We start from the raw sequence: 22,528 nt of genomic DNA, 5'->3' as shown, positions 1-22,528 counted from the left end.
ATTCCCAAAGCTGTTCATGCCAATAGCACAATAGCAGTAGTAATCATAATTATATAGTTCAACTAAATATTATATAAACTGATGAAATATGAGTGCAAAAAAAGTTAAATGTTTGGAAACACAAAGTCATGTTACTGAATGCTGTTCAATTGGGTGTGAGTGAGAAACTAAAAAAATTGGGTTAAAAGTTGTAAAAATGTGGAAGCATTCTATGCTTCACATCCTTTAAATTTGGGTTCCACTCTAAAGAAATCGAAACTTGAAATCGTAGACAGTCGTGGCTTATGCCAGACAGCTGATACATGTGCGAAGAGAAGGCCTTGACCCTGTGGTGGAAGACTGGCAAGATGAAAGGCCACATATGCCCTTTGATTTGAAAGAGAATGTGTGAAGATTTATGTGTATCATGTTTAAGGACCCTTTAAAAAAGTTTTTTTTTTTTTCAGTAGAGACACAGCGTTACGTCACTTCGAGGTGTGCAACGTAGTGATTCAACAAGTCTGTACTCTGTACAACTCTCTGTGCGCCACAAGCGTAGCTCTCCTGTCACCGCACATTGCGCCACCACAGAAGCGTCGACTATATTTCCCTCTCTGTGCCCTTCATCCCCATGACTTACTCATTCTAGAACTGGAAGCCTGTCCTTCCCACGCCCTTCCATCCATTTTGACTAGCCCCCCACTCCTCTTCCGTCTGGCAACCATTGGTTTGTCCTCTGTGTTTATAGGTAATGACTCCTCTTTTACCTGAGTTTTTCAATTTACCACCTACCCACCTCACAACCACCTGCCTGGTTGCCTCAGGCAAGAGAACTGGGTTATGAATGAGGGGACTCATGGCCCCGCCTGGTGCTTAACTAGTCCCGATACCTTAGACAAGTAAACTAAACTTCAGGCTTTGTTTTCGTATGTTAGCGATACTTTTGAATTTAGTAAAATATCTGTGTTTAAGTTTAAATTCTGATTCCTACCATCACAAAGAGTGAAGAGCTAGGAAAAAAAAGAGAGAGAGAGAGAGAGAGACTTCCCTCTTCTTGGTGCTCTTTTCTCCCCCTTCCCCTTTCTTTTTCTTCCACCTTCCCTCTCTGCCTTACCGAACCTAGAAGTAGGAGTCCAGTATATTTTTTTATCTGTTAAATAAAACATTTGTTTAATCTGTTTACAAATATTTATTTTGTAGCATGTAAACCTACCGTGCTAATTTATGATTCAACAAAATCAGAGTGCTAATTTATGATTCAACAAAATTAGAGTTTGTTTTTAACCCAGTGTTTGCTAAATATGGAAATCATCTCAGTTTAAAATTAATCTTCCAATCAGTTCTTATTCTCTGAGAATCATTCATTTTGAATAAACTTGGAAAGTGAAGTTGTTCAAACTAAAAAAAACCATGAATTTTGGTCATTTTGCTTGAAGAACACATAATATTTTCTAGCTCTTCATGTCTTTTTATATAGTAATTTAAAAGCCACATGTGTTTTAGACTTATGCTAATTCAAATTTTTATTTATAAATGGATGGCAATGAATATTTCAGAAACGCTGTTTGTTTAAGTATTAGTTATAGTACTTAAGAATGCATTATCTTGGAGCATGTTAAGTATGCAGTTTGCTCCATGTTTTATGGTCAGTTGAAGCAAATCTATAGTAAACATGTCAAAAAATAAATCACATTGGCTCGTGTAGAACTTTCACAGCCACTTCAAGCATAGGAAACAGTTCTATAACTTTTCCTATACAGTGTATCGTCAGTATTTGGTATATTTATAGTACCTTTTTGCTAGGTGTTTAGTGGCTACACATAAAAATCCAACTGCTACAAATAAAAACCATGCCTAGAGGTTGTTTATTTGAAAGAGTTGTAGGCTGATGTCAAAAACATGTCCTATTTATGTGCAGTACGTCTACGACTCTAGACTTCATTTTCTTCTGGTCTGGAGTTAATTCCAGTTACACTCTCAGTGTTTGCTGTAAACTGGAACAATAAGAGGAGAGTGTTTCCTTCATCTGCCACAAAGTAGGCGTGTTGTGTTTTCTCCTGTTAAGTATCAATGTTGTGGTATCATTGCCTGATTGACAAGGTCTTTACCTCCAGGAGCTAGGGGGCTTATGCCTAGGTTGTCACTAGAACCCCAGTGCCCAGCACAGGGCCTGATGTTCTGGGCCCTCGGTATGTATTTTTTTTTTTTTATGTTTATTTATTTTTGAGAGACAGCGAGCAAGCCTGGGAGGGGCAGAGAGAGGGAGACAGAGGATCCCAAGCGGGCTCTGTGCTGACAGCAGGGCCCAATGCGGGGCTCGACCTTGTGAACCGTGAGATCACCACCTCAGCTGAAGTCCGACGCTCAAGAGACTGACCCCCCCTTCAGTATGTCTGTTAAAGATTTGTACACGTGGCTCTTCTCACAGCGACATCTCCCTCGTCCTCGCCATTCCCTCCGCCCCAACAGTAGAGTGTCTCCCAGTTATTTGCTCTAATTTATTTGCATTTTGGCACGTAAATGTCACGTTACTGGGGAAGGAATATGGCCTCTGAAATTGAAATCCTGGTCTAGTTGACATTAGTCTCTCAGATATGCTTCATATTGCCAAGCTTTGATATTCTCATCTGTGAAATGAGAACACTGCCTGCCTACAGAGGGGTCATTAGGATAACATTAAGGAAAGCAAAGAACAGATTTCGTGCCAAGCTGAGCAGAAATGTAAATATTCTTCCATTTTCTTCTTTTCATCTGTCATTTTTAAATAAGGGAACAGGATCCCCAAGAAGTGAAGTGATTTGCCTACACCGTTTCCCCTTACCCCGGGTTCCCTCCTAAAGGCCTGTGTTTCTCAGCGTGAGCGCTCTGCTTCACCACTACTCACCCCTGCCTTTTGATGACGCCACCAGCTTTCCTGCCTGCCCGAATCTGGACATCTCAGCCACCCTCAACTCTTTTTATTCTCCTTTACCTTTCAAATGAGCCCATCACCAAGCCTGGACGTTTTGCCTCTTACATATTTTTTGAACTTCTTCCCTGTTCTGCATTTCCACTGCCTTAACTTGGTTCCTCCCCATTTCAGCCTGAGATTTTATCAGTAAGCAGCCTCTGCCAGAATTATCTTTCTAAAATACAAATCGGATTGGGGCGCCTGGGTGGCTCGGTCGGTTAAGCTTCCGACTTCGGCTCAGGTCATGATCTCAGGTCCGTGAGTTCGAGCCCCGCGTCAGGCTCTGTGCTGACGGCTCGGAGCCTGGAGCCTGTTTCCGATTCTGTGTCTCCCTCTCTCTCTGCCCCTCCCCTGTTCATGCTGTCTCTCTGTCTCAAAAATAAATAAACGTTAAAAAAAATTTTTTTAAAAAAAATACAAATCGGATCATATCACTGTCCTTTACGGTGCACACTGCTTCACAGTTGTGCTCTAACTAGCCACACCAGCCTGACCTCCTGTCACCACGACATGCCCAGTCTGTCCTGCACCATCAAGCTGTGCGCTTAGGCGAGAACTGTTCCAGCCGCAGTGCTCTGACTGCTGAGAAAACATCGGTGCCTGCAAACTCCTGTTCATCCTTGAAGACTTTGCTCTCTTGCCCGCTGCAGTTACACATTGGATTCTTGAGTTTCTTGCAGCACCTTCTACCTACTTACAGTCTCATTTTAGTAATTCCCTCCTGGTGTCCCTTCCCATTCATTGAGCAAATGATTTCTTCTCTCTTTAAAGCGTTCCCCTAGATCAGTGACTCTCAACCCTGGCTGCACATTAGAGTCACTCTATTGAAGACCACTTACATCAAAATCTCTGGAGAGCCTTCCCCTGTACCCCACCCACCCAGGATTTTCCTTTTTTTCTTTTTCTTTTTTTTTTTTTAAGTTCCTCAAGGGACTATCATATTGTGAGGAAGGTTGAGAAGTACTTCACTAGACATCATATCTAAGGTGCCTTTCAAGTAAAATACTCTCTTAGTCTAGAACTTAAACAGTCTTTTTACATATAAGAGCATTCAAGTAATCAAACCACAAATTAGAAAACACGTACAGAACCAAAAATAATTCATGGTAAGACTCAGAGTAATATGTTGTGAAATAATATTTGTATAGAAACTCTCATTTTCTGGTTCTATCCTAATTGTTAAACCTGAATATAGACAAATAGGGTAAAATGTTTCTTTCTGTAATTTTCCCCTAATTACAAAACAGGGAGGTGAATGTTATTTATATAAAAATGTAAACAGATATGACTGAATTCTTGGTATCCTTAAGAAATTTCATTTAGAAGATAATACAGAAACAGCAATATATTATTAAGGAAGTATTTTCTTATATGCGCTTGGTGAGAGTGTGTTCTTAAATTATTAAATAAATTTTAAACTCTAACATTAGGTTTTTAACAAATTGCCACCAGGAACTTTGGAGGAAGAATAGATAACAAAATAACCTAGTGCTGATATCACGAATTTACCCAACCCCAAATAAGATTCTGTTTCTCAAAAGTGCATTTGATTTGAAATGTTCAACTTGTTTGATCATAGGGCTTCATAGTAAATATGCTTCTAACGTAGGGAATTTGTGTGTGTGATTAACTTTGTCTTTGAATTTCTTGATTCAAGTTTTATCTTGTTTGAATTTAGAAATTTATTTTTCCTGGCTGTTTGCCAGGTGTTTTCCTAATGTTTGTAATTCAGGGATGCTTTAAAGGGCAGGGATGACAGTTATGCTGTTGCTGAATCATTTCTGGTTGAGTATATTTGAATATTCTGTCTGCATTTGGTTGGTTATATATTAAACTTCTTAATTTTGATATTGATATTCTTTGGACTCCTTTATTATTTACTTCCTTTCTTATAGCATTGATTATAAAATCAATACACACTTTATTTACTAATAGTTCATGTGAGTTAGTCATTGGGAACAATAAGGTACAGTAGGAAAAGTTTCGGCTTTGGACTTCACTCTTTTTAGAACAGATGTTAGCATTGGTTTTGAGACTACCTTAGCCCAAGAGACCAGCATCTTTTAAAATACAAGATTATTATTGATGTTATCTTGACTCCATTCAGGAAAAAAGATAGGAGTGAATCAATAGATGAACAAGAGGTCTCTTGGTTTTTGAGTTTCTGTTTTTCATTTATTTTGTTTTCTGTCTCTGGTAGAGTATCTGACAATGAAATGGTTTGTTTTTGAGAGCAGAAGCCACATCCCAGGTTGATCTTACTAGTGTTGTGTTGTGCTTTTTTTTTTTTTTTTTTTTTTTATGAAATTTATTGTCAAATTGGTTTCCATACAACACCCAGTGCTCATCCCAACAGTTGCCCTCCTCAATATCCGTCACCCACCCACCTGTCCCTCCCACCCCCCATAAACCCTCAGTTTGTTCTCAGTTTTTAGGAGTCTTAACTTTTGGCTCCCTCCCTCTCTAACCATTTTTTTTTCTTCCCCTCCCCCATGGTCTTCTGTTAAGTTTCTCAGGATCCACATAGGAGTGGAAACATATGAAATCTGTCCTTCTCTGTATAACTCATTTTACTTAGCATAACACTCTCGAGTTCCATCCATGTTGCTACAAAAGGCCATATTTCGTTCTTTCTCATCGCCACGTCGTATTCCATTGTGTATATAAACCACAATTTCTTTATCCATTGGTCAGTTGATGGGCATTTAGGCTCTTTCCATAATTTAGCTATTGTTGAGAGTGCTGCTGTAAACATTGGGGTACAAGTGCCCCTATGCATCAGCACTCCTGTATCCCTTGGGTAAATTCCCAGCAGTGCTACTGCTGGGTCATACGGTAGGTCTGTTTTTAATTTTTTGAGGAATCTCCACACTGTTTTCCAGAGCGGCTGCACCAGTTTGCATTCCCACCAACTGTGCAAGAGGGTTCCCGTTTCTCCACATCCTCTCCAGCGTCTATAGTCTCCTGTTTTGTTCATTTTAGCCACTCTGACTGGCGTGAGGTGATATCTGAGTGTGGTTTTGATTTGTATTCCCTGATGAGGAGCGACGTTGAACATCTTTTCATGTGCCTGTTGGCCATCTGGATGTCTTCTTTAGAGAAGTGTCTATTCATGTTTTCTGCCCATTTCTTCACTGGATTACTTGTTTTTTGGGTGTGGAGTATGGTGAGCTCTTTATAGATTTTGGATACTAGCCCTTTGTCTGATATGTCATTTGCAGATATCTTTTCCCATTCCGTTGGTTGCCTTTTAGTTTTGTTGGTTGTTTCCTTTGCAGTGCAGAAGCTTTTTATCTTCATGAGGTCCCAATAGTTCGTTTTTGCTTTTAGTTCCATTGCCCTTGGGGATGTGTCAAGTAAGAAATTGCTGCGGCTGAGGTCAGAGAGGTTTTTCCCTGCTTTCTCCTCTAGGATTTTGATGGTTTCCTGTCTCACATTCAGGTCCTTTATCCATTTTGAGTTTGTTTTTGTGAATGGTGTAAGAATGTGGTCTAGTTTCATCCTTCTGCATGTTGCTGTCCAGGTTTCCCAGCACCATTTGTTAAAGAGACTGTCTTTTTTCCATTGGATATTCTTTCCTGCTTTGTCAAAGATTAGTTGTCCATACATTTGTGGGTCTAGTTCTGCGGTTTCTATTTTATTCCATTGGTCTATGTGTCTGTTTTTGTGCCAATACCATGCTGTCTTGATGATTACAGCTTTGTAGTAGAGGCTAAAGTCTGGGATTGTGATGCTTCCCGCTTTGGTCTTCTTCAAAATTACTTTGGATATTCGGGGCCTTTTGTGGTTCCATACAAATTTTAGGATTGCTTGTTCTAGCTTCGAGAAGAATGCTGGTGCAATTTTGAGTGGGACTGCATTGAATGTGTAGATAGCTTTGGGTAGTACTGCCATTTTGACAATATTTATTCTTCCAACCCATGAGCACGGAATGTTTTTCCATTTCTTTATATCTTCTTCAATTTCCTTCATAAGCTTTCTATAGTTTTCAGCATACAGATCTTTTACATCTTTGGTCAGGTTTATTCCTAGGTATTTTATGATTCCTGGTGCAGTTGTGAATGGGATCAGTTTCTTTATTTGTCTTTCTGTTGCTTCATTATTAGTGTATACGAATGCAACTGATTTCTGTACATTGGTTTTGTATCCTGCAATTTTGCTGAATTCATGTATCAGCTCTAGCAGACTTTTGGTGGAGTCTATCAGGTTTTCCATGTATAATATCATGTCATCTGAAAAAAGTGAAAGCTTAACTTCATCTTTGCCAATTTTGATGCTTTTGATTTCCTTTTGTTGTCTGATTGCTGATGCTAGAACTTGAACACTATGTTAACAGCGGTGAGAGTGGACATCCCTGTCGTGTTCCTGATCTCAGGGAGAAGGCTGTCAGTTTTTCCCCATTGAGGATGATATTAGCTGTGGGCTTTTCATAAATGGCTTTTATGATGTTTAAGTATGTTCCTTCTATCCCGACTTTCTCGAGGGTTTTTATTAAGAAAGGATGCTGAATTTTGTCAAATGCTTTTTCTGCATCGATTGACAGGATCATGTGGTTCTTATCTTTTCTTTTATTAATGCAATGTATCACATTGATTGATTTGTGAATGTTGAACCAGCCCTGCAGCCCAGGAATGAGTCCCACTTGATCATGGTGAATAATTCTTTTTATATGCTGTTGAATTCGATTTGCTAGTATCTTATTGAGAATTTTTGCATCCATATTCATCAGGGATATTGGCCTGTAGTTCTCTTTTTTTACTGGGTCTCTGTCTGGTTTAGGAATCAAAGTAATGCTGGCTTCATAGAATGAGTCTGGAAGTTTCCCTTCCCTTTCTATTTTTTGGAATAGCTTGAGAAGGATAGGTATTATCTCTGCTTTAAATGTCTGGTAGAATTCCCCTGGGAAGCCATCTGGTCCTGGACTCTTATTTGTTGGGAGATTTTTGATCACTGATTCAGTTTCTTCGCTGGTTATGGGTCCGTTCAAGCTTTCTATTTCTTCCTGTTTGAGTTTTGGAAGTGTGTGGGTGTTTAGGAATTTGTCCTTTTCTTCCAGGTTGTCCAGTTTGTTGGCATATAATTTTCATAGTATTCCCTGATAATTGCTTGTATCTCTGAGGGATTGGTTGTAATAATTCCATTTTCATTCATGATTTTATCTATTTGGGTCATCTCCCTTTTCTTTTTGAGAAACCTGGCTAAAGGTTTATCAATTTGTTTATTTTTTCAAAAAACCAACTCTTGGTTTCATTGATCTGCTCTACAGTTTTTATAGATTCTATATTGTTTATTTCTGCTCTCATCTTTATTATTTCTCTTCTTCTGCTGGATTTGGGGTGTCTTTGCTGTTCTGCTTCTATTTCCTTTAGGTGTGCTGTTAGATTTTGTATTTGGGATTTTTCTTGTTTCTTGAGATAGGCCTGGATTGCAATGTATTTTCCTTTCAGGACTGCCTTTGCTGCATCCCAAAGCGTTTGGATTGTTGTATTTTCATTTTTATTTGTTTCCATATATTTTTAAATTTCTTCTCTAATTGCCTGGTTGACCCACTCATTCTTTAGTAGGGTGTTCTTTAACCTCCATGCTTTTGGAGTTTTCCAGACTTTTTCTTGTGGTTGATTGCAAGCTTCTTCACATTGCGGTCTGAAAGTATGCATGGTATGATCTCAGTTCTTGTATACTTATGAAGGGCTGTTTTGTGACCCAGTATGTGATCTATCTTGGAGAAGGTTCCATGTGCACTCGAGAAGAAAGTATATTCTGTTGCTTTGGGATGCAGAGTTCTAAATATATCTATCAAGTCCATCTGATCCAATGTATCATTCAGGGCCCTTATTTCTTTATTGGTCCTGTGTCTCGATGATCTATCCAATGTTGTAAGTGGAGTATTAAAGTCCCCTGCAATTACCACATTCTTATCAATAAGGTTGCTTTTGTTTGTGATTGTTTTATATATTTGGGGGCTCCCGTATTCGGCGCATAGACATTTATAATTGTTAGCTCTTCCTGATGGACAGATCCTGTAATTATTATATAATGCCCTTCTTCATTTCTTGTTACAGCCTTTAGTTTGAAGTCTAGTTTGTCTGATATAAGTGTGGCTACTCCAGCTTTCTTTTGACTTCCAGTAGCATGATAGATGGTTCTCCATCCCCTCACTTTCAATCTGAAGGTGTCCTCAGGTCTAAAATGAGTCTCTTGTAGACAGCAAATAGATGGGTCTTGTTTTTTTATCCATTCTGATACCCTCTGTCTTTTGGTTAGAGCATTTAGTTCATTTACATTCGGTGTTATTATTGAAAGATACTGGTTTAGAGTCATTGTGATGTCTCTAGGTTTCATGCATGCAGTGATGTCTCTGGTACTTTGTCTCACAGGATCCCCCTTAGGATCTCTTGTAGGGCTGGTTTAGCGGTGATGAATTCCTTCAGTTTTTGTTTTTTTGGGAAGACCTTTATCTCTCCTTCTATTCTAAATGACAGACTTGCTAGATAAAGGATTCTCAGCTGCATATTTTTTCTGTTCATCACATTGAAGATTTCCTGCCATTCCTTTCTGGCCTGCCAAGTTTCAGTAGACACATAGTCACAAGTCTTATCGGTCTCCCTTTATATGTTAGAGCATGTTTATCTCTAGCTGCTTTCAGAATTCTCTCTTTATTCTTGTATTTTGCCAGTTTCACTATGATATGTTGTGCAGAAGATCGATTCAAGTTACATCTGAAGGGAGTTCTCTGTGTCTCTTGGATTTCAGTGCCTTTTTTCTTTCCCCAGATCAGGGAATTTCTCAGCTATTATTTCTTCAAGTACACCTTCAGCACCTTTCCCTCTCTCTTCCTCCTCTGGAATCCCAATTATGCGTACATTATTTCGTTTAATTATGTCACTTAGTTTTCTAAGTCTCCCCTCATACTCCTGGATTTTTTTATCTCTCTTTTTCTCAGCTTCCTCTTTTTCCATAATTTTATCTTCTAATTCACCTCTTCTCTCCTCTGCCTCTTCAATCCAAGCTGTGGTCGCCTCCATTTTATTTTGTAGCTCATTTATAGCATTTTTTAGCTCCTCTTAACTGTTTCTTAGTCCCTTGATCTCTGTAGTAATAGATTCTCTGCTGTCCTCTATACTTTTTTCAAGCCCAGCGATTAATTTCATGACTATTATTTTAAATTCATTTCCTGCTATATTGCTTAAATCGTTTTTGATCAGATCGTTAGCTGTCGCCACTTCCTGGAGTTTCTTTTGAGGAGAATTCCTCCGTTTCGTCATTTTGGATAGTCCCTGGAGTGGCGTGGAACTGCAGGGCACTTCCCCTGTGCTGACTGGAGTAACTTGCGTTGGTGGGCAGGGCCGCAGTCAGACCTGTTGTCTGCCCCCAGCCCACCGCTGGGGCCACAGTCCCAACTGGTGTGTACCTTATCTTCCCCTCTCCCAGGGGCAGGACTCACTGTGGAGTGGTGTGGCCTCTGTCTGGGCTACTTGCACACTGCCAGGCTTGTGGTGCTGTTTCAATGGGATCTGGCGTATTAGCCAAGGTGGATCCGCAAGGTGCACAGGGGCGGGAGGGGTAGGCTCAGCTGGCTTTGCCTTAGGTGGTCTGCTTTGGGAGGGGCCCTGCAGCACTGGGAGGGAGGCAGACCCTTCAGAGGGATGGATCCACAGAAGCACAGCGTTGTGTGTTTGCGCGGTGCAAGAAAGTTCCGTGACGGGAACTGGTTCCTTTTGGGATTTTGGCTGTGGGATGGGCAAGGGAGAAGGCCCTTCTCAGCGCCTTTGTTCCCTGCCAAGCTGAGCTCTGTCCTCCGGGGCTCAACAACTCTCCCTCCCGCTCTCCGAGCAGAGCTGTTGACTTATAACATTCCAGATGTTAAGTCCCACTGGCTGTCAGAACACACTCCATCCGGCCCCTCTGCTTTTGCAAGTCAGACTCGGGGGCTCTGCCTTGCCCGGCCAGCTGCCCCTCCACCACCCCGGCTCCCTCCTGCTGGTCGGTGTCGTGCGCACCGCCTCTCCGCCCTTCCTACCCTCTTCCGCGGGCCTCTCGTCTACGCTTGGCTCCGGAGAGTCCGTTCTGCTCCTCTTCCGGTGGTTATCTGGGTAAATTAGGCAGATGTGGGTGGAACCTAAGCAATCAGCAGGACGTGGTGAGCCCAGCGTCCTCCTATGCCACCATCTTCTCCGGGGTTATCTGTTGCGTTGTGCTTTGACCTGGTGCCAGATAATTGTTGGGTTAGTTTCATTTTGGAATGAAGTTCCACTATAATATGGGTATTAACTCCATATTCATTCATTCTGTCAGTTATAGACACATTAATCTTTTATCACACTTTCTCTAGTTAGAGCTAAATGAGAGCTTTACTTTCACAACTAAATTACGACCCAGTGAAAGAATCCATTCTAATGCTGTTTCTTTAACATCTCAGTTAGAGACTTCTGGACGGAGAATGCTTTTTTATGTTTGATGTTAGATTTAAGTTTCAAAAGAAAATTAAGCAGTTAAGTGGATATTGGGTGACAGCTTACAAATTTGGTAGTAGGTTGTGGGAATAGTCTATACTCTATCAAAAATTTTCGTGGATATTAACTTAACAATTTTTGAACACTTATTCTTCTCCTTTTGCTACATTTTCTAAAGATTTTTCTTAGCTTATAATTTTCTTAATTTGGAGGAATCTGTGGGAGTTTAAGGTGATCATAATGTCAAGGAATAATAGGTTGAAAAAAATTCTTCAACATGAAGAAAAAATAATATTGCATGAAAATATTTTAAAATCTTGTGCCTAAAGGATCTTCCAAATCATTAGCACTAATGTTCAGAGTTTGTACTTCTTGCCCTTATAAGGACAGTATGTTACCCCAGTATCTTCGAATTAGTTTACTGTGAACATACTTTACTTTATATGAATAAATAATTTGAAATGAAATTCATAATGTTGAAAGAAACTTGGGAGCCATGTTTTAATATTCTGTAGTGAAACAAGTCATTTTCAATGCAAATGTACCTACCTAACACATCTTTTTGGAGGTTTATTTTATTTGATGTTTATGTAGCCATTTCAGCCTTCTCAGGCTTCTTGTTTGCATGATCTGCCTTTTTCTATCTACTTACCTCCATCCTATTTATATTTTCGTATTTAAAGTATGCCACTTATAGGCATATGTTTTTACACTTTTATAATCCATTCTGTCAGTCTCTGTCTTTTATTCATAATGTTTAGTCCATGTACATTTAATATAACTGTTGATAACATAGGATTTTGTTCTACTATTTTACTATTCTTGTTTGTCCCATCTCTCTCTCTCTCTCTCTCTCTCTCTCTCTCTCTTTTTTTCCCCTCTACTACTTCTGTTTAGGATAATTGAGTATTTTGGGAATTCCTTTTTAATTTCCCTATTCATATATTTTTATGGTTGCTCTGGGAATTACCATAAATAACCTTAACTTCTCAGGTTACTTCAAGTTAAAATTGTACATCTTTCTTATAATGTATAGAAATGTAATAATGTTGTCATAGTTACCCTTCCCCATCTTTTGTGCTATCATTGTCATATACAGTAAAACCTTGGATTACAAGTAACTTGTTCTGAGAGTGTTGTGCAAGATGAGCAAACATAATAAATTTTAACTTGATAAACCACAGTGTCTTGCATTTCGAGTCGTATATGATGCTGAACATCACATGATCACAACTGGGCCAATGGTTCTTGAAATATGCTTTGATATATGAGTGCTTTGGATTGCATGTTTCCAAAACAAATTATGCTTGCAAACCAAGGTTTTACTGTATGGTACAAATACATACATTATAGTTCCCATAACATAGTGTTATATAAATGCTACTTTGATTAGTAATAGTTAAGAAAGCAGGAGGAAAAACTAGTCTTTGGTTTTTATCTACATGTTTACTATTTCTAATGCTTTTCATTCCTCAGATCCAAGTTTCTATCTGGCATCACTTCCTGATGGCCTGAAGGGCTGAAGAAGGCCTGAAGGCCTGAAGAAATTCTTAGCATTTCTTGTAGTGTGTGTCTGCTGACAATTTTGCCTTTATTATTAAAGGATATTTTTGTTGGATACGGAATTCTGGGTGGACAGTTGTAGACTCTGGATTCTGTGAGGTTCCATCTTAACAATATTGTTTTATTTTAGCAATTAACTTTGGTGAACTTATTTTTGCAAACTCCCTTTCCTGTGGTGAGCAGCAACTGAAATTTCAATTCTGTTGTTTGTTTGTTTGTTTGTTTTTTATTTGTTTTTTTCCTTAGCTGGACTTTTGGGAGTCTGTCTGCATGTGCATCATTTAGGAGTCACCCGGAGACTTGAGCAGAGTTTATACACAGGATTTAGGGACTTCTCTTTTGAGGCTCTTTCTTTTTGGGGAACTAAATACAGAGTCAAGAAGTAGATCCGCATATACATGGTCAGTTGATTTGCATTAAAGGTGCAAAGGCAATTTAGTGGAGAAAAGATAACCTTTTCAACAAATGGTATTTGAACAGTCCTATATCTTTATGCCAAGAACAAAAAACTTTGATTCATATCTCATAGCATATACAAAAATTAATTCAGAATGAATTGTAGACTTTAAAACAGAAAACTATGAAATGTCTGTAAGAAAATATAGGAGATAATCTTTGTAACCTTGGATTAATCATAGGTTTCTTGGCAACAACACTAAAACACTAAAACATGATTCAGAAAAGAAAAAAACGATAGGTCAGACTTAACCAAATTAAAAAAAATTGCTTTTTACAAAGCACTGTTAAGAAAATAAAACAATAAGCTGTAGACTGGGAGAAAATATTTGCAAATCACATATCCAATAAAAGACTTTTGTCCAGAATATATAAAGAGCTCTCAAAACAATAATAAGAAAATAAGCCACCTCATTTTAAAAATGAACAAAAGATAGGGCACCTGGGTGGCTCATTCAGTTAAGCGTCCAACTCTTGATTTTAGCTCAGGTCATGGTCTTATGATTTGTGAGTTCAAGTCCCCCATTGGGCTCCATGTTGACAGTACAGAGCCTGCTTGTGATTCTCTCTGTCTCTTCCCTGTGTGTTCTCTCTCTCTCTCTCTCTCTCTCTCTCTCTTTCTCAAAATATATAAATAAGTTTTTTTTTTAAATGAACAAAATATTTAATCAGATACTTAACCAAAGAAGATATGCAGATGGCAAATAAACACATTAAAAGATGCTCAACATCACTAGGGAAATACAAATGAAAACCACACTGATAAAGAGGGTTCAAGATGGTAGCAGAGGAAGATTCTAAACTTCCCTCTTCGCACAGACACAACACATTTACAGCTACATGTGGAGTAATTTTCCTCTGAAAAGGACCTGGGAATAAGATAGACAGTGGCCTCCACAACAAAAGGTAAAAGACGCATCAACAAGGGTAGGAGAGGCAGTCAGACAGGGTGACCACAGCAGGAGGGATTTCTCAAATATGGAATACTCCCTCAAAGAATTGAAGGATTGTGCCTCACACTGGATATGCCAACCCTGGGAACTAGTACCAGAAAGATGAGCCCCCAAAATGTCTGTGTTTGAAAATCAATGGGAATTAAGACCAGGAGAATCATAGAATTTTAGGGAATGGAGATCCCTTTCTTAAAGGGCTTGTATACAAACCCATTCCCTCTGAGATCCAGCACAAAAGCAACAGGTTGAAAAGCATCTAGACCTTAAATGAGGGACACCCCTTTACTAATTTAAAAGCAGCTGTTGGAGAGGCAGGAATTTGCAGGAACTTTATCTGGGGACAGAAGTACTGGTAGATGCCATTTTTGTAATCTCATCCTAACTTGCTGGTGACTGAGCTGACTGGTGCTATTTTTGGTGCCCTCTCTCTAGCTTCCTAGCACCAGAGGGTATGCTCTTCGCCACCCCATGTTGTAACTGGCCTGGGCAAGTGCCCCATGCCCCACCCACCCTGCTCAGCATCTTAGCAGCAACAGGATTGGGTGAGCTCCCTGAGCCCCCACCCACCTCACACAATGACCAAAGCCACAACCAGGAAGAACAAGCAACTCAAACCCCTCTTTCCCTGTGCAGTGCTAGAACCACAATTGGGACAACCAGGGCAACCAGGCCGGGTGAGTGCCCTGAGCCCCACCCTTCACACACAGCAGCCACATCCCTAAAACAATGGCAGGCACTCACAACCCATGCAAGAGACACACACAGAGTGCCTGATTCTGGTAGCCAGGGGAGATTGTGCATCTGGGCCACACAGGAAAGCTCCTGCACAAGACCAATCTTTGAGTACTCAGGAAGGTAACTGTTTTGCTTAATGCATATAGACAGAGAGACAGGCAAAATAAGGAAACAGAGGGATATGTTCCAAACCAAAGAACAAGGCAAATCCCCAGAAAGAGACCTTAATAGAACAGAGATAGAGATAAGTAACCTGCCTGAGAAAGAGTTCAAAGTAATGGTCATAGAGATGCTCACTGATCTCAGAAGAGGGTATGAACACAGAGAAAATGTCAACAAATAAATAGAAAATACGAGAAACTACCAAACAGAAGTTATAGTAGAACTGAAAAAATATACCAGAGTTGTTCAACACCAGAGTAGATGAAATAGAAGTACGACTGTGTGAACTGGAAGACAAAGCGTTGGAAAACATCCAGACAGAGCAGCAAAATTAAGAAAAGAATTTTAAAAAGTAAGGATACCTTAATGGATCTCTGAGACAACCTCATGCCTACTAACACTCACACTATAAGGGTTCTAGAAGGAGAAGAAAGAGAAAAGACTAAACAAATTATTTGAAGAAATAATGGGTGAAAACGTCCTTAGTCTGGGGATGGAAGCAAATAGCTAGGTCCAGGAATTCCACAGAGTTCCAGATAAGATGAAACCAAAAAGAAAAATAACCGGCGCACATTATAATTAACGTGGTGAAAGTTAAGGATAGAGAGAATCTTAAAGACAGCAAGAGAAAAAGCAACATCTTACATCCAAGGGAAACCCCATAAGGCTATCAGCAGATTTTTCACCAGAAACTTTACAGGCCCTAAGTGAGTGACATGAGACGTTCAAAGTACTGAAAAGAAAAAACTGCCAACCAAGAAGGAGCGATTGGGAGTATTGCAGAAAAGGGAAACCTAAAGGAATTCATCACCACTAAACCAAGCTTGTAGGAAATGTTAAAGGGACTTCTCTAAATTCTGAAGCAAAGTCACTAATTAATAATAAGAAAATGTATAAAAGTAAAAATCCTACCAGAAAAGGTAAATAAATAATAAAGGTAGTAGATCAGCCACTTAGAAAAGCAAGTATGAAAGGTAAAAGACAACAGTAGTTTAATTAAAATTACAATAATTAGTTAAGGAATATGTAAAATAAAAATGTAAAATGTGATATCAAATATATAAAACATAGAGTGGGAACTAAAATTACAAAGCTTTGGAATGCAATTAAAATTATTATCAACTTAAGAGAGACTGTGTATACATAAGATGTGTGTAAATCTTGTAACCACAAAGAAGAAACACAAATACACAAAAGGATAAAGGAATAAAACCACATAAAGAAAATAAAGCACAGGGAGGAGGGAGAGAAGAAAAAAAGAACAGAGAGGAACTTCAGAAACAACCAGAAAACAACAAAATGACAGTAAGAACATACTTAGTAATAATTGCTTTAAATGTAAGTGGTCTAAATGCACCAGTCAAAAGACATAGGGTGGCTGAATAGATAAGAAAGAACAGGAATTTTCTATATATTGCCAATAGGAGACCCACTTCAAATGTAAAGACATACACAGACTGAAAATAAAGGGTTAGAAAAAGATACATACCATGCAAATGGAAATGAAATGGAGTAGCTATAGTTATATCAGACAAAATAGACTTTAAAACAAAGACTGTAAGAAAAGACAAAGAAGGGTATCACATAGTGATAAAGAAGTAAATCCAACAAGAGGATATTACATTTGTAAAAATGTATGGACCCAATATAGGAGGACCTAAATATATAAATCAAATATTAACAGAAATAAAAGAAGAAATAGCAATACAGTAATAGCAGAGAACTTTATTTTTTTCTTTTTAATTTTTTATTTTATTTGTAGTTAAAATGCAGTGTTGTATTAGTTCAGGTATACAATATAGTGATGCAGCACTTCCATACATCACTCAGTGCTCATCACAAATGCATTCTGTAATCAGTAGTAGGGGTCTTTAATACCTCTTTTATCAGTGGATAGATCATCCAGACAGAAAAGCATTAAGGAAAAAGTGGCCCTAAGTGACGCATTAGACCAGATGGGCTTAATAGATACATGCAAAACATTCCTTCCAAAACCTAAATACACATTCTTTTGAAGTACACATGGAACATTCTCCAGGATAGATCACATGTTAAGCTACACAACAAGTCTCAGTAAAGTTAAGAAGATTGAAATCCTATCAAGTATCTTTTCCAACCACAGTGGCATGAAACTAGAAGTCAGTTATGTGAAGAAAACTGGAAAAAAAAACACAAACACATGGAGACTAAACAACATGCTGTTAAATAACCAATAGGTCAATGAGGAAATCAAAAAAATACCTGTAGACAAATGAAAATGGGAACACAGTATTCCAAACTCTTTGGGGTGCAGCAAAAACAGTTCTAAGAGGGACTTGTATACTGATACAAGCCTACCTCAAGAAACAAGAAAGGGGCGCCTGGGTGGCTCAGTCGGTTGAGCGTCCGACTTCGGCTCAGGTCACGATCTCGCGGTCCGTGAGTTTGAGCCCCGCGTCGGGCTCTGGGCTGATGGCCCAGAGCCTGGAGCCTGCTTCCGATTCTGTGTCTCCCTCTCTCTCTGACCCTCCCCCGTTCATGCTCTGTCTCTCTCTGTCTCAAAAATAAATAAATGTTAAAAAAAATTTTTTTTTAAAAAGAAACAAGAAAAATATCAAATAAACAATCTAACTTTACATTTAAAGGAACTAGAAAAAGAAGCCCAAAGTTAATAGAAGGAAGGAAATAATACCGATCAGAGTGATAGTGGGGGAATGAAATACATCCACACGCGTGTGAAAAGTTTAATGAAACTAAGAGCTAGTTCTTTGAAAAGATAAACAAAATCAACAAACCTTTAGCCAGACTCCTCAAGAAAAAATAGAGGATGGCCCAAATAAATAAAATCAGAAATGAAAAAGAAGAAATTGCAACCTATACCACAGAAATACTAGGGATCATAAGTAAATACTGTGTACAGTTATATGCTGACAGATTAGTCTAGAAGAAATGGATAAATTCCTGGAAACATGGAGTCTTCTAAGATTGAATCATGAAGATACAGAAAATCTGAATAGACCAATTATTAAGATGAAATTTGAATCAGTAATCAAAACACTACAAACAAAAGTCCAAGTGCAGATGGCTTCACAGGTGAATTCTACCAAACATTTAAACTATCCCAGAAATTATAATGAAAAATTGAAGATGAAGAAATACTTCCAAATTTATTTTACAAGGCCGGCATTACTCTGATACCAAAACCAGACAAAGACACCATTATAAAAAAGAAAATTACAGGCCAACATCCCTAATAAACACAGATGCCAAAATTATCAGCAAAATATTAGCAAACTGAACTCATCAAAAACATTGAAAGAGATCATACACTGGAATCAAATGGAATTCATTCCAGGGATATAAAGATGGTTTAACGTCTGCAAATCAATCAACATGATACAACGCATTAATAAAATGAAGAATAAAAATTATATAATCTCAGGGCGCCTGGATGGCTCAGTCAGTTAAACGTCCACCTCTTGATTTCGGCTCAGGTCATGATCTCATGATTCGTGGGAGTGAGCCTCACATTGCGCTCTGCACTCACAGCACAGACCTTGCTTGGGTTTCTCTTTCTGCTCTTCCCCTGCTTGTGCTAGCACTCTCTCTCTCTCTCTCAGAATAAATAAACATTAAAAATATATATTATCATCTCAACAAGTACAGCAAAAATATTTGACAAAATTCAGTATCCATTTATGATAAAAACTCTCTAGCGGGTAGGGAGGGCCTGTACTCAATAAAGGTCATTTATGACAGACAAACAGCTAACATACTCAGTGGATGAAAAGATGCAAAGTTTTTTCTCTAAGAATCAGAAACGAGACAAGGATTCCCACTCTTGACAGTTTTATCCAACGTAGTATTCAAAATCCTAGCCACAGCCATCAGACAAGAAAAAGAAATAAAAACATCCAAATTGGAAAAGAAGAAGTAAAGCTGTTACTATTTGCAGGCAACATGATCCCATATACAGAAAACCTTAAAGAGTCCACCAAAAACCTACTAGAGCTAATAAATGAATTCAGTAAAGTTACAGGATACAAAATTAATACACAGAAATTTGTTGCATTTCTGCATACTAATAATGAATTTTTGGAAAGAGAAATTAAGACAATCTCAATTACACTTGCATCAAAAACAATAAAATACCTAGAAATAAATTTAACCAAGAAAGTGAAAGACCTATACTCTGAAAACTATAAAACACTGATGAAAGAAATTGAAGATAACATAAATAAATGAAAAGATATGCTGTGCTTTTGGGTTGGTAGAGTTAATGTTTTTCCACAGAAGTGGAACAACTCCTAAAATTTGCACAGAACCACAAAAGACCCAAAATAGCCAAAGCAGGCTTGGGAAAGAAGAACAAAGTTTGAGGTATCATGCTCTGAAATTTGAAACTGTACTGAAAAGCTATAGTAATCAAAACAATATGGCACTTGCACGAGAACAGACACATAGATCAGTGGAACAGAATGGAGAGCCCAGAAATAAACCCACACCTATGAGGTCAAGTAACTTATGACAAATGAGGCAAGAACATACAATGGGGAGATGACCATCTTTTCAATAAGTGGTGTTAGGAAAATTGGACAGCTACATGCAAAAGAATGAAATTGTGGACTGCTTTCTTACACCATGCACAAAAATAAACTCGAAATGGATTAAGACCTGAAACCTTAAAACTCCTAGACAAAGCAAAGGCAGTAAGACATCATTCTTAGCAATGTTTTTTGGGATACGTCTCCTCAAGCACGGGTATCAAAACCAGAAATAAACAACTGGAACCACATCAGCTAAAAAGCTTTTGCAGGGTGAAGGAAACCATTAACAAAATGAAAATGCGGCCTACTGAATGCAAGAAGATGATTGCAAACCATATATCTGATGAGTTGATATCCAAAATACATCAACAACCATATGTCACAAATCATAACAACAACAGCAAAACAACCCAATTAAAAAACCGACAGAGGACTTGAATAGATATTTTTCCAAAGACAGCATACAGATGGCCGACAAGCACATGAAAACATGCTGAACATCACTAATCATCACAGATATGTAAATCAAAAGCAGTGAGGTGCTACGTCATACCAATCAGAATGGCTATTATCAAAAAGACAAGAAATAACACGTGTTGCTGAGGATGTGAGGAAAAGGAAACCCTTGTGCGCTCTTGGTAGGAATGTAAATTAGTGCAGCCACTATGGAAACAATTTGGAGGTTCCTCAAAAAATTATAAATAGAATTACTATGTGATCTAGGAATTCCACTTCTGGGTATTTGAAGAAAACGAAAAGAACAGTTAAAAGCTGTACTACCTTTATGCTTATTTACAATAGCCAGGACATAGATGTAACCCAAGTGTCCATCAATAGATAATAAATGGACAGAGAAGCTGTGGCGGGTGTGTGTGTGTACACAGTGGAATATTACTGGAATATTACACACACTAATACTACTCAGCTACAAAAAGAATGAAATCTTGCCATTTGTGACAACATGGTTGGACTTCAAGGATATCATGCTAAGTGAAATAAGTCAGAGAAAAGCAAACACTGTATGATTTGACTTATATGGGAAATCTAAAAAAACCAAAATGAACAAACAAAACAGAAACAGACTCATAGATAAAAAGAACAAACTGGTGGTTGGGAGACGGAACCGACAAAATAGGTGAAGGGAATTAAGAGGTAAAGAATTATAAAATAAGTCTCATGTTGTATACAGCACAGGAGATATAGTCAGTAATATCGTAATGATTTTGTATGGTGACAGATGGTATCTAGACCTATTATGGTGATCGTTTTGCGATATGTAAAAATATCAGGGCACCTGTGTGGCTCAGTCTGACTCTTGACTTTGGCTCAGGTCGTGATCTCACAGTTGGTGGGTTTGAGCCCTGTGTTGGGCCCTGTTTATTAAAAAAGGACCGGAGTACTTGGATGCCTCAGTCGGTTAAGCATCTGACTCTGATTTCAGCTCAGGTCATGATCTCATGGTTTGTGAGATTGATCCCTGCATTGGGCTCTGTGCTGACAGTGGGGAAGCTGCTCCGGATCCTCTCTCCGCCTCTATCTCTGTGCCTCCCGCACTCACTCTTCCTCTCTCTCTCTTCTCTCAGAATAAATAAACATAAAAAAATAAGATAAAAATATCAAATCACTCTTATTCACCTGAAACTAATATAATATAATATAATATAATATAATATAATATAATATAATACCTCAAGTATAATTTAATAAAATAACTAAGTGAGACCACACTAAGTTACCATTTCACACCCACTAAAATAATTAAAATGAAAAAGATTGACCATAAGTGTTGGTGAGGTTGTAGAACAACTGGAATTCTGATTCACTGCTAATAAGAATGGTGGAAACACTTTGGAAAATCCTTTGTTCGTTTCTTTAAAATTTAAACACGCCTTTGTTGCCTTATGGTCCACTTACTCCTAGGTATTTACCCAAGACAAGTGAAAGCTTATATTCCTATATATACTTGGACAAGAATGTTCATAGCATTTTTATTTCTGGCAGAAACTGGAAACAACTCAGATGTCCATCAGTAGGCGAAGGCATCAACGAACTGTGGTCCAGAATGTTGCTGAGCAGATAGCAGTCTTATGAAATGTTTCTCCCCTGCCCAGTGTGGATGGCCATCCTTTTAGCTTTTGGCTTTCTGTAACCGTTTTCTTGCTGCCCACTGTTCAGCTCCTAAGCCCGTGTCACGTATTTATGGTTTGGTTATGTCTTTGGTATTTCTCTTGCTGATTTCTGTTTCAATCAGAATGGACCAGTTATGCTGTGATAATAAATAGTCCTAAATCCCAGTGGCTTGAAGTAAAGGTTGGTTTCTTTGTCGTGAACTGCATGTCCATTTTGGTGCAGCTAAGAGTTCTATTCCCTGTCGAGGGAGGAGCCCTCCTCCAAGACATTGCTGGTTGCTGTGAATGTTGACTTAATGTAAAGTTTTGATTCATAGGAGTTAAGACAGATTTTCAAGCTAGACTGCTTTTTTGTCCCATCATCATTAGTTGACTTTTATCTTATTGTAGGGTGCATTAAAATCTTTAATGACATCAGTAACTGTAACTTTTAATCCATAGCACAAAAAATTAAAATACTTTTCAACTTGTATTTACCTGGTAAATGCTGTTTTTAGTCTTTTATTCCTGTGTGTTGGGACAAAGAACCAAGATCCAGAGAGAGTAAACGAATTGGCACTTGCTACACAGCAGTGAAGATGAACTAGAACCCAGGGTTTCCATTTTAATATTTTTGTGTAAA

At 38.4% G+C, this 22,528-nt stretch overlaps 1 protein-coding gene across 8 annotated transcripts in view; it reads left to right on the top strand.

Moving 5' to 3' along the window:
• MRTFB (myocardin related transcription factor B) overlaps positions 1-22,528 on the top strand; it is a 199,408-nt gene that overhangs the window by 52,629 nt on the left and 124,251 nt on the right. The window lies entirely within an intron of this gene.

The sequence above is a fragment of the Neofelis nebulosa genome, chromosome 18 (assembly GCF_028018385.1).
Source record: "Neofelis nebulosa isolate mNeoNeb1 chromosome 18, mNeoNeb1.pri, whole genome shotgun sequence".
Lineage (NCBI taxonomy): Eukaryota > Metazoa > Chordata > Mammalia > Carnivora > Felidae > Neofelis > Neofelis nebulosa.
The sequence above is the reverse complement of the archived record's forward strand: the minus strand, read 5'-3'. Positions and strand labels throughout refer to the sequence as shown.